This window comes from Monodelphis domestica, chromosome 6, assembly GCF_027887165.1.
Source record: "Monodelphis domestica isolate mMonDom1 chromosome 6, mMonDom1.pri, whole genome shotgun sequence".
NCBI lineage: Eukaryota > Metazoa > Chordata > Mammalia > Didelphimorphia > Didelphidae > Monodelphis > Monodelphis domestica.
Genome location: NC_077232.1, coordinates 39604493 through 39615554, shown reverse-complemented (window position 1 = coordinate 39615554; position 11062 = coordinate 39604493). Strand labels below are relative to the sequence as shown.

Below are 11062 nucleotides of genomic sequence, written 5' to 3'. Positions count from 1 at the left end.
GGTGGGAAGAAGTGACCTGATCCTGGCTCCAGGCCTTGGCCAAGCTGTCTCTCAGTCTGGAATGCAATGAACTTCTTTATCACCTTTGCCTTTTTGAACCCCCAAGCTTCTTTTATGACTTAGCTCCAGGGCTAGCTTCTTGAGGCCTTTCCCAAGGCCCCACCTGGGAGTGCCTTCCTGTCCCCCCTCCTCCAATTGTCAGAGATTTATTGTCTTAGATCTCATATCTGTATCCACAGGGCATGGTGCTTGGCACCTAAGAAACACCCAGTCATCCAGTCTACATTGATCAAGCACCTACTATGTGCCAGGCAGGGTGCTAAGTTCTGGGAAAATGAGAAGAAGCATAAAACAGTCCCTGCCCTCAAGGAACATTCCATCTAATTCCAGAGCCAACAGGCAAACAAATATGTGAAAACATTTAGGTTAAATGGGACAAAAGTCAAAAGAGGGAAGGCACTAGAATGAAGTGGGGTGGGGAAAGACTTCCTGTAGGAGGGGGGATTTTAGTTGGGACTTGAGGGAAACCAGTTGACTTTTCAAATTCTTTTTCAATAATTCAGTTGATATTTAGTTATATGTCAACATATTTCTCCTGAGAGAATGTAAGCTCTTCAGGGCTGGTGTGTGTTTCTATTCCCAGCTTCTCAAATTGTCTGGCATACTGGTAGGTGCTTAATTAATGTTGATTGATTCCCACCAACTAGCTGAGTGACCTTAATTTCAGTTTGGATTTCAGTTTCTTCATCCATAAAACAGGGAGGTTAGAATGGATTGTTTTCTAATCACAAACTTATGTTTCCTTTCTTTTCTTTCTTTTTTAATTTTGTATGGTGAATGCCTACCTTGGGATGGCAAGCAGTGTGTGTTCATTTCTTTATTTTAAACCCTTACCTTCTTAGAATCTATATTGGTTCTAAGGCAGATAGTAGTAGTAAGGGGGAGTTAAGTGACTGGCCCAGGGTCCCACAGCTTCAAGTGGCTGAGGTCAGATATGAATTTAGGACTTCAGGTTTCTAGGCTTCTCTCTCTCTCTCTTTCTCTCTCTCTCTGTCTCCCCCTCCTCTATTCTCTCTCTCTGCCTAGCTGTCCCTATGTCTGTTTATTTATTAATCATTTTTTTCAAGTAAAATATTAGCTCACTGAGGGCAGGGTTTTTTTTTTTTTAATCCTCAAGATCTAGCCCAATGCCTGGCTCTCAGTATCCTGTCCTTTGATTGAATTGCATTCTTAGAGTTGTCTTAGACTCACACACAAAAATGACACAGTTAAGACAATGCTCTTCATGGAGACACTGTTTGGGGAAATTACAGTGATATAAACAAGATAGGAGCCGTGACTAACACCAGCATTCAAGACAAACCGCCTTTGCCCTTTTGCAAATGTCACTCCGGCTTGTCATTATTGGGGGGTGGGGTGGGCTCTTCATCAAAGGCGAAGCCTAAAGTGTAAGCAGAGAGCATTTTTTGGAAGGTTTCCTGCTGAACTACGGGGTGGTTAGAAAACAAATAAATGCTGACAGCTGCAGGAGGTTCTTAACACCTGGAGCTGCAGAAAAGAAACTGTTTTTTTTGCTTTTTATTTTTAATGACACTTGGTTCGTTCGGTTTGGTCGGGCTCCCCTCTTTCGCTGCTTTGTTTTCAGTTGTTGCAAACTTCCAGTTAACCCTTGGAGTTCAGGACGCTTCGCGCAGGGAAGCGCTTTTCGAAATTAAAAGCGCTATCCTGGAAGGGGTTCCCCCGGAACCTGGGCTGCTTTCTGGTTCCGAACCTTTTCCCCGGCCTCGGGCCAGGGCGCCCTTTCCCGGATCCAGGGAGGCTCGCAGAAGTCTTCCATCCACGCCGGCGGGCTGTTTGTTTGCATCCCCGCCGGCTGCTGGAGAGTAATACCTTCGGATCTCGGACTGTCGGCTTTGCAGGAGGGGGGTGGGGAGGGGCGGGGGGCTGCTGCCCGGACTGGAGGGCCCCCGAGCCCTCCTCCGGGCTCTTAGACCTACTGGGTGTCTGCCCCTGCCTGGGACAGTCCACTCCCCCAAAGCCCAGGGCTAGATTCCCGTGCATGACCTCGCTTCCTCTGGATGTGCAATCTGATTGGCTTGGCTTGGGATCCCCACGGCAGGCAGCCCTGGAGAGGCCCCAGGTTTGGGGGGGAGGGGGTGTCTCACGCCAGAGAAATGCAGCCCCTGAGCTCGCTTGACCTGCTACATCCTCCCGGGCTTTTCAAGTCAAAGAACTCCGACTTCCTGAAATTGTTGCACTGGGTGTAAGTGCTGCCTCTTCCCCCGCCCCTCCCCCTACAAGAAGCTGTTGGCTGGGGGGTCGGGAGGAGGTGGGGGACAGGAGGCAAGGGGAGGCTGGGGTTGGAGCGGGGGGAGCGGAGAGAAAGTTCAGCCTTGCACGCCCACCCCAGAAAAGGGGGAGCTGGAGATGCCGGAGACGTGCCTGCGCTGCGCGCAGGCTGCGCCGGGCCGGAGGGAGGGAGGGACGGAGCCGGCCCGGGCTGGACCTCGGCCTCTTGGCCAGTGGGTGTGATGTGAGGGGCTGGGCCGGGCCGGGCCGGGCAGGGCCGGGTTGGGTTGGGCAGGGCTGGGCAGAGCAGCAGACCGCGAGCTCCCGGGGAGGCTGCACACACACTCTGTCCCTGTTGGAGAGCTGGCTCCGCGCAGGACCCCAGGTGACCCGGAGAGGGGGTGAGTGTGAACCGCCCAACGAGTTTGGGGCCGGCAGGGGGGCGGGCCACAAGCTAGCTCCCGGGACGAACGCCGCCGCTGTCCCGCGTGGGGGTGTGGGCAGCCCCCCCGGGCTATCTGGCACCGCTCTGGGGGACCCTCCTTGTTTACAAGTCTCGGGGAGCGCTCCGAGGGCCTTTTTTTCCCTCTCCGGGAGGTCTAGAGGACGGTTCCTCTGACTCCGGCCTTTCCTGGGGGTTTGTGAGCGAGGGCTTGGGCAGCCTTCCGCTTTTTGTTAAGAAGCAGATCTGAAAGGAGAGGTGTGAGAGGGGAGACGGGGCTTTTCTTGGGGGCTTCTCTCTTCGCCCCGTGAATCCTGAGCAAAGCCTAGCCCTGGGAAAATGCCTCCTCCGCGGCCCCCCATCCCCACCCTGGACCCTGGGTAGACCACTATCCGCGCCTAGCCCTCCGTTTAGCTTGTCCTGCAATTACCAAGGACTCGGGGAGCCCCAGCTGTGTGCTGGGAACCCCGGAGATGGCTGGATCTCTTGATGCCTCCAGCCACGTCCCTTTGGAGCTTTCTACACCTTTCTCCGCGCGGGCTCCGGGGATCCTACATTTAGAGTCCGAAGCAAACATGCAAATCACCGGGACCAGCCTCGTTCTGAGGAGGACGCTAAGGAACGAGCGCCTGGCTCCAGGTGCTGCGGGGAGTAGGGTCCGAGGTGGGATTCGAACTCCCCGCCGTTCCTCTTAGAGGTCCCTGCCCTGGGTCCGAGCCCCGTTGTGTGTGTGTGTGTGTACAGGCAGTGCGGCTTGGGGGGACAAGCCCTGTGCTGCCAGGAGCCCCCCCCCCCCCCAGCTTGAGTCTTTTCGAGAAACGCTGTAAAAGCTGGCTTCATCTTCGGGGCTCCCTCCTCCCAGTCAGATGACATCTCTTCTGTCTCCAAACCCCGCGCCTTCTTTTGTGTTTGTCAGCAACAAGTAGGGAGCGAGAGTATTTATAGAAGGCTCTGCAATCCTGTGGTGTAGCAAGGTTTCAATTACCCCTATTTGCCCATATGACTAAATGCAAGTTCTCTGTCCGGGCTGCCGCGGGGGAGAACCCTCCGGGCCGGGGGGGCTGGGCAGAATTGTAAGGAGCCCCCTGCAGAAGCTGGGGCGGCCCCGGGGAAGGGGGGCGTCGGGACCCCGGGCTACCCGAGGTAGGAGGGTCTTGGAGAAGTCATTTTAGTCCAGCTCCGGGAGAACTGAAGCCCCGAAGAAAATGACTGACTAGCATTGAGAACTCCTGGCTTTCGGCTTCCTGAACTGGCATCCTAGAGATAGATTTGGAGCTGGAAGGGAGATGAGAGGTCCGCGAGTCCCTTAGAACCCAGTGGGGAAGGGACTTCGCCAAGACCACACAGACCGCCCATATCTAAGGATTCCCAAGACGATATTCTTCTTCCTTCATCAGTTCATTGGAAGATTCAGCCAAATTGAAGTCATGCAAGTTTGCATTTGGAAGAAAATTTGCAGAATTTTTGGGAGCCCTCTGAGTGGGGTCAGAGTCTAGCCGGGCTCATTCATCCCTTTAACACTGTAGCAGGCGCTTATCGAACTTTGCTTTCATTCGGTTATTTTGGCTTCCCCAGGAGGTCCCTCACCGGGTTAACTTGAGGAGCTTCAATCCTAGCCACAAGGGGGGCAGGAATGATATTTCTTTGCCCCACATTCTGCTACATTTCACACAGCTCTGCAGTGAGCTAGTAAATAACTCCTTGATCAAAGGCAGCCAGTACAAAGTGCAGGAGGCAGGGAGAATCCTTTAGAGAACCCTTTAGAACCCCAGTAGAGTTTAGAACCCTGTAGAGAATTCAGAACCCTGTAGATAGTTTAGAACTCTATAGAGAATTTAGAACGCTGTAGAGTTTAGAACCCTGTAGAGTTAGAACTCTAGAGAATTTAGAATGCTGTAGAGTTTAGAACTCTAGTGAATTTAGAATGCTGTAGAGAGTTTAGAACCCTGTAGAGAATTTAGAACCCTGTAGAGAGTTTAGAATTCTAGAGGATTTAGAACCCTGTAGACAGTTTAGACCCTGTAGAGAATTTAGAACCTTGTAGAGAACTTAGAACCCTGTAGAGAGTTTAGAACTCTAGAGAATTTAGAACCCTGTAGAAAGTTTAGAACTCTAGAGAATCTAGAATGCTGTAGAGAGTTTAGAACCCTGTAGAGAGTTTAGAACTAGTGAATTTAGAATGCTGTAGAGTTTAGAACCCTGTAGAGTTTAGAACCCTGTAGAGAGTTTAGAACCCTGTAGAGAGTTTAGAACCCTGCAGAGAGTTTAGAACCCTGTAGAGAGTTTAGAACTAGTGAATTTAGAATGCTGTAGAGAGTTTAGAACCCTGTAGAGAGTTTAGAACTCTAGAGAATTTAGAACCCTATAGAGAGTTTAGAACCCTGTAGAGAGTTTAGAACCCTGTAGAGAGTTTAGAACTAGTGAATTTAGAATGCTGTAGAGAGTTTAGAACCCTGTAGAGAGTTTAGAACCCTGTAGAGTTTAGAACTCTAGAGAATTTAGAACCCTGTAGAGAGTTTAGAACCCTATAGAGAGTTTAGAACTAGTGAATTTAGAATGCTGTAGAGAGTTTAGAACCCTGTAGAGTTTAGAACCCTGTAGAGTTTAGAACTCTAGAGAATTTAGAACCCTGTAGAGAGTTTAGAACCCTATAGAGAGTTTAGAACTAGTGAATTTAGAATGCTGTAGAGAGTTTAGAACCCTGTAGAGTTTAGAACCCTGTAGAGAGTTTAGAACTCTAGAGAATTTAGAACCCTGTAGAGAGTTTAGAACCCTGTAGAGAGTTTAGAACTAGTGAATTTAGAATGCTGTAGAGAGTTTAGAACCCTGTAGAGAGTTTAGAACCCTGTAGAGAGTTTAGAACTCTAGAGAATTTAGAACCCTGTAGAGAGTTTAGAACCCTGTAGAGAGTTTAGAACTAGTGAATTTAGAATGCTGTAGAGAGTTTAGAACCCTGTAGAGAGTTTAGAACCCTGTAGAGTTTAGAACTCTAGAGAATTTAGAACCCTGTAGAGAGTTTAGAACCCTATAGAGAGTTTAGAACTAGTGAATTTAGAATGCTGTAGAGAGTTTAGAACCCTGTAGAGTTTAGAACCCTGTAGAGTTTAGAACTCTAGAGAATTTAGAACCCTGTAGAGAGTTTAGAACCCTATAGAGAGTTTAGAACTAGTGAATTTAGAATGCTGTAGAGAGTTTAGAACCCTGTAGAGAATTTAGAACCCTTAGAGTTTAGAACTCTAGAGAATTTAGAACCCTGTAGAGAGTTTAGAACCCTGTAGAGAGTTTAGAACCCTGTAGAGAGTTTAGAACTCTAGAGAATTTAGAACCCTGTAGAGAGTTTAGAACCCTGTAGAGAGTTTAGAACCCTGTAGAGTTTAGAACTCTAGAGAATTTAGAACCCTGTAGAGAGTTTAGAACCCTGTAGAGAGTTTCAAAGGAGCTGGTGGCAGAGAGTGAGGGTCCTTTCTTTTCCTCTTCTTCCCTCCCCTTTTCTCTTCCCTTATCCTCCTCTCCTTCCCTCTTCTCCAAAATGCCTCTTTTGGTGTGTGCAGGAGAAAGGCTTCCTGCTCCCACTGAACCCTGGCTCCTTGGGGCCTCCTGCTTTTGATTTTGGAGCCGTCCATTCCGATCGCTGAGTGCTTCTTAGATCTGGACAGCCTTTGTGGGATAGACTGTGGCAGAGGGATGGAGCCTGAGCTAGTCCACCCAGAACATGAAAAAAGCCAGCCGCTCGCTCGCTCACCTCGTGATGGAGAGTCCTCCTTGTGTCTGGCTTCCGAGCAGAAGAGCAGGGAGCCCAGGCGATGGCAATTAAGTGACTTGCCCAGCCAGGGAGCGTCTGAGGTCCTCTTAGAACCCGGGACCTCCCTCTGGCTCTCCTCCGCCTCGCTAGCCCCTGTCCAAAGCTTAGAGCTGGGAAGGGAGCCCCCTTTGTTCCAGGAGGTCCAGGGTTGGGGTGATCTGCTCAGGGGCCACGCTTTGGATTTCTCAGCCTTGTTGAAGGCTGCGACCATCCCTGGCTGAAATACATGGTACGCAGTTTCCATTTGCATCCCAATTCCTATCGATTTCTACTCTGATACGGACTAGATTTGGACATGGACACGCCATGATGACCGACCGCCCTTTGGTCTCCTGGTCTGTAACATAGGGATGTAAAATTCAGAGGGTTTCGGTAAGTGCCCACGATAACCCTCCAAGGTGGCAGAGGGATGCGTTAGGCATCTAGGTGGCAAGGCTGCAAGAGCGGCTCGTCCCAGAGTCAGGAAGAGCCCAGTTTGAATCCTGCCTTACTAGTGGTTTGATCTTGGCCAAGTCATGGACCCTTATTTGCCTTTGTTTCCTCATCTTGCCATCTACTTGACTATTTCTTTTTACTCTTTTTAAAATTAATTAATAAGTAATTAATAATTACTATGACTATGCTGAGGAACAATAAATAAAATGCTTTTCAAGCCTTAGAGCTCTGTAGAAATGCTAGCCATGTATTACTTCAGGGGAGATTTGAATCCAGCATCCTCCCAATGCAACTTGGAGACTCTGTTTTATCATCTGAAAAACTGGGAGATTTGCCCTTGTTTTGAGGAAAATATTTGTAAATCCTCGAACCAACATAGAAAGGTTGAGTCAATCTTGTTACTTGTCCTCTTCAGCTCTAAATCTATGATCTTATAGCCTGGGGGGGACCTTAGAAGTCCTTTAACTAAGTCCCCTCCTTATAAAGATGGGGAAACTGAGGTCCAGACTTACAGTCATCCCCTTTTTCTTTCACTGTAAATTCTAAAATACAATGTCTCTCCTTTAGTCTGTCTATGGAAAGGCTGTGTCGTTCATCACATGGGGGCTTTTTCCTTATGTTTTCTTTTAAAATAAATTATTGGAGCAATTAGTGGATAAAGAGCTACCGCTGGAATTGGAAAGGTCTGGGTTCAAATCTGGCCTCAGACACTTCCTAGCTGTGTGACCCTGGGCGAGTCACTTAACTCTAATTGCCTGGTCCTTAATGCTTTTCTGCCTTGGAATGGATACTTGTCTTTATTTTAAAACAGAAGAGAAGGGTTTAAAAAGAAATATTCTGGCCAGAGAGACTATTCAGGGTTATACTGACACATAGGTGGCTCTCCTCAAATTATTATTATTTTTTTTTCTCAAATTATTTTTACAGTGGGCCAGAGTGTGAAGGTCTCCATTCTTGGTTCTGTTCCTTTCTCAGTGCTTGGGAGAATTTTAGCCACAGGATGGCTCAATTCTGTCTGTATAGCTTGGAAAATCCCACTGAAATGAGAAATTTGTGGATTTCTGGAACATTTTTTCCCCAAAATTTGCTATGTTGATTTTTTCAAATCTCTGTGTGTTTCCATATGTTCTTGTGGTCTAGTAAAACCTCATTCTACCCTGAGTGCTTTCTTTTCTCCCGGAGAGGGGAAAAAAAGAGCCTACTTTGGCTCTTCCTCCAATGAAAATCTTTGGGATAGTGGAAAGTGCACAGGACCTGGTGTGATGAGATTTGAGTTCATAAGAACATAGTGTGAGGCCTAGAAGGGACTTGGAAGGCCATCTCAACCAATTTTCCTCATTTTTTTTAAACTGCCCATTTTACAGAGGAGGGGACTGAGGCTTAGAGATGTTGAGGGAATGACCCGTGTTCACACAGTTGGTAAATTTATGTCAGAATCTGGATTTGAAACCAGCTTCAAGTCCCACACCAGCCCCCATCATAGCAGGGATTCTTAACTTTTTTCTATGTTGTGGATCGTGGACCTCATGGACAATTTAGGCAAAACCTGTGAATCTCTTCTTGGAGTGTTATTAAATGCTTAAAATTCATAGGAATACAAAGGAAACCAATCACACTGAAATCATTATAATTAAAAAAAAATTCAGATATCCCAGATGAATAATAACCCCTGCCCTGTACCAATTTTGCTAGTTGGGAGACCTTGGACAAGTCACCTTTCCAATCTAGGTTTCTTCCTCTGTGAAACAAGGAGAGAGGAAATAGATTAAGTGATATCTACAAGGTCCCTCCCAGCTCTGCCAGTGTGTGGGTACAGAGACCTCTTGAGAGGGGTAACCGCAAGGGCAGTGGGGACTGCTTTTGTACCGACGTTGCCTAGCACCGAGACAGGCATGTTCTTAATAAATACTGGCATTGGTTGATTTTTTGAGGGGCCTTTGGAAAGGTGAAAATCTCCCTCTCCCTGACATCTTGCTTATTGGAGCTTCATTCTTTAAGGCCATCTCTCTGGGCAACTCTTTTATTTTTTATTTTTTTAATAGTTCTTTTTAAAAAATTTTTATTTAATTGATTAATTTAGAATATTTTTCCAGGATTACAAAAATCATGTTCTTTTCCTCCCTTCCTCCCAACCCCCTCCCATAGCTGATGCACAATTCCACTGGGTAACCCTCTTTTAAAAGGCAAATCCGAGGTCCCTTAAAGGCTGCACCTTAAGCTGTCAGCTCTTGACACCTCAGCATGGATTTATTCATCTCCAGAGTCTGAGCTCTGGGAACTGGGGTGACGGCAGTTTGAAGGAGATTGGGGGGGAAGGCAAGAAATAATTTTAGGGTATCAGGCTCCTAGGGACATGGGCTTAGAACTGGCAAGGGGGCCTCAGATCTATTTGCAGAGATAACCGCTTCAGATTTTAAGAAAAGAAAGTGAATTTTAATTTTAATTTTTTATTTTTTTGGGGGAAAAGTTTATCTAATTAAATTAGAATAGTTTTCCATGGTTACAAGATTCATGTTCTTTTCCTCCCCTCTTCCCACCCCCCTCCTGTAGCCACTGAGCAATTCCACTGGGTTTTACATGTGTCATTGATCAAGACCTATTTCCATGTTATTGATATTTGCATTAGGGTGATCACTTACAGTCTACATCCCCAATCATATCCTCATGGAACCATGTGATCAAGCAGTTGTTTTTCTTCTGTGTTTCTACTCCCACAGTTCTTCCTCTGGATGTGGACAGCATTCAAGAAAGTGAATTTTTAGTAAGAGGTCCCTTTTAAGTTTTTTTACTACTTTGCCAGGAAAAAATAGTAGCAATTAACATTTATATAATATTTTACATCATTGGTTTATAGACCTAGAACCAGAAGTGACCTTAGAGCCTGCCCAGTCCAATTCCTCTTTATTTTACAGATGAAGAAACCGAGGTTCAGATTGCTTATTGATATCACATCCAGGCTGATTGAGTCTTGGACTTAAGAGATGAAAGACATCATTGTTTAGTGGAAAAAGTTGTCTTGTTTCTCACACCCGAGATCAATGAGTAAATATCTGAGGCAGGATTCAAACCCAGGTCTTAACTTAAAACCTGTATTCTGCCCACAACTCTCCATAAGAAGATCATTCTTTGTAGTTCAAAATTTCTTTAAGGTAGAGATTGGAGAGGGGAAAAAAAAGTCAATAACTAATGGTTTTTACTTATTTTTAAATTTAAAAAAAAATGCTTTCTATCTTAGAATTCAATACTGTATTTTGGTTCCAAAACAGAAGAGTGGTAATGGCTAGGCAATGAGGGCTAAGTGACTTGTCCAGGGTCACAGAGCTAGGAAGTGTCTGAGGCCAAATTTGAACCCAGGACCTTTTGTCTCTAGGCGTGCTTCTCAATCCATTGAGCCACATAGCTGTTCCCAACTAATAGTTTTTAAAAGGAAGATCTAACTTTCAGTTAATCCCCAGCATGATAAGAATACTTGGACACAAGAGAGCTTTGGGTTCAAATTTTGTCATTGGCGCTTTTTGAGTGGTATGACCATGGGCAACTCATTGAACCTTTCTGAGGCTCAGCTTCCTTTCCTGTAAAATCAAGATAACATCTGTAGTATCTGTCTTTGAAGGATTGTTGTAAGACCCAAAGGAGACCATGCACTATGTAAGGCAGCCATTCATTCTTCTGTGGGTGGAATGTCCCATTGGGCAGCCCAAGAAAACTGGGAATAGTGGGGAATGGTCTCAGGAGCTGGTGGGAGAATCCATGGAAAGGGGAGCTGAGAAGGTAGCAGATGCTCATTCAGACCCAGGTAAGTCAGGAGCTGGGTTGACATTGACTTCATTGACTTTGAAAGTCCTAAGACATCACAGAGAACCAAGGACTCAGTGGTTGTTCTGATTCTCCTGAGGGTCAGAAGTCTTTGTTACCAGAGATAGCCAAAGAGGAAAGGATGCTGGATTTGGAGTAGTCAGAGGACCTGGGTTTGAGTTCTGGTTCTGCCCCTAGCTCTGTGACCTTAGACAAGTCATTCTACCTCTTTGTTTCTTGAGGGAATGTACCCTTCATCTCTAAATCTATGGTCCTCTGACCTGGAAGCTAGAAAAAAC

At 46.5% G+C, this 11062-nt stretch overlaps 1 protein-coding gene across 3 annotated transcripts in view; it reads left to right on the top strand.

The window, feature by feature from the left end:
• The first annotated feature begins 1976 nt into the window (after window positions 1–1976).
• The window catches only part of PRR5L (proline rich 5 like), a 72908-nt gene continuing 63822 nt past the window's right edge, over window positions 1977–11062 (top strand). Inside the window, exon 1 of one of the 3 annotated variants that reach the window (XM_056801942.1) lies at window positions 1977–2263. The gene's annotated coding sequence lies outside the window, so the exon portion shown is untranslated. Of the gene's footprint in view, window positions 2264–2459; window positions 2691–11062 lie in introns of those variants that run through there. The other 2 variants (XM_056801943.1, XM_056801941.1) reach the window with 2 other exon arrangements.